The 1,650-nt window shown below is 34.8% G+C and overlaps 1 non-coding gene across 1 annotated transcript; it reads right to left on the reverse strand.

The window, feature by feature from the left end:
* Nucleotides 1-288: 288 nt before the first annotated feature.
* Nucleotides 289-350, reverse strand: LOC129481427 (U7 small nuclear RNA). The gene has a single exon (XR_008657421.1). It is a non-coding gene; the product is annotated as a U7 small nuclear RNA (small nuclear RNA).
* Nucleotides 351-1,650: the final 1,300 nt, after the last annotated feature.

Here is a 1,650-nt window from a genome sequence, read left to right on the forward strand (position 1 = left end):
AAATTTGGATTTAACACCTGTAGACTTTTAGAAAAAAAAAGTTTTTTCTCTGTTGTCCTTATATTTTTCACTTTCTATTCACAATGGTGGTATTAGGTTTGTCAACATGAACCCAAATAGGGTTAATGATCTGGGATGAATGGTGGGGCCAGTAACAAAAGAACTTAGGTTAGTAACTATTTAGCTTAGTAGAAAAAAAAATGATGAAAAGCCAGTGTGTTCTAGGGATACCCTTTTTGTTTCTTTTCCTTTTTTTTTTTTTTTGCTGGGGGCTGGTTGGGAAGTGGGTGTGGTTTCCCAATAAAAACCAGAAAACCTACTAGAAAAATTGTACAAGAGCTGTAACATTTAGGGACATCCATTTTGAAAAGCATTCAGAGGGAGTATTATTAGTTAACTACTGAGAAGGTGTCATCTACCTATGACCCTCTAAACCGCTAACCTGGCCCTAGATTAGAAACCAGTTATAATAATCTCACATAGTCTAGTCATGTTCTGGGGCAATACAGGCAAACACTCAATTCTTCCATGCTTACTCATATATAAACTAGAGCCCCTGAATTTTATATAGTTAATGCCATCTGTTATAATTAAATTTTCTCTCACCTGACATTTCGGGCTGCCGTGCAACCACACACTACATGTTTCACCAGACTTAACGGAGAAATTCCCATTGAGATCTGTAAACAAATCTCTTGTGTCTTGTGTAGCAAGTTGAGTCTTGTGAAATATGACTGGCTTTTAAACCTTTCTCATAGGCCCTACTGGTTGCAGCTACAAACATATTATTCTCATGGTTTAACACCTTCATAAAGTCATGCATTGGATTTGGGCAATTCTCCCATCACCTGAATATACTATATCAAAATCAATAATTACAGGCAACCCATTGATTGCAAAAGGCATAAATGTGCAATGAGACATATTAGAGCGCCAGAACTCTTTACAGAGTAGATACATATTACAGGAAATTGCATTCTCTTTCAGATGCATTTTCTGTGTGGGTGTGATATACTCAGATATAACTACTGTTGAATTATAGTTGTGTACACTTTCCCAAATGATTTGAATGCCCTTAACAATAAGTCATGTAAAGCATCAGGTCCTTTTTTGGTTTGTTTTTTCAATAACAAAAAAAAGACCTTCTATCAAACTTGGGATATCAAATTTGAAATTATCTTTCTCTTATTTCTCTCCATTGGATCCACAGACCCGAGGAATAAGACAGTAGAGAGTTTTTCTAATAAACGCATATTTGATGGCTCCCTTCACCCTGCAGTTTGAGATAGCAACCTCCCTACCTTCTGCGCTCTGAGTTATACCTTCTGTCTGAAAATCAGAAAGAAAAATAGTCTCCAACTCTGTGTAGCCCATGATAAGGCAAACTTTAAGGGAAATTTATACCACGAAACTGTCAGGATTGTTTCAGGGAAGGAGTAGAGTTCAGAATTAAACACACACAAAAAATGTTACATTACAGGATTGTTTTACACAAATTTTTTGCTACTTTTTTCATTAGAGAATGTAATATAACTGAAGTATACTTCAATCAGTTTAATTTTGAAGAATTAAATTTTAAGAAGAAACTATTTGTACAACCCAAATATATGTACCAGATATTTAAAATCTTATGTGTGATTAAACTAAAAT

This window comes from Symphalangus syndactylus, chromosome 4 (genome assembly GCF_028878055.3).
Source record: "Symphalangus syndactylus isolate Jambi chromosome 4, NHGRI_mSymSyn1-v2.1_pri, whole genome shotgun sequence".
NCBI lineage: Eukaryota > Metazoa > Chordata > Mammalia > Primates > Hylobatidae > Symphalangus > Symphalangus syndactylus.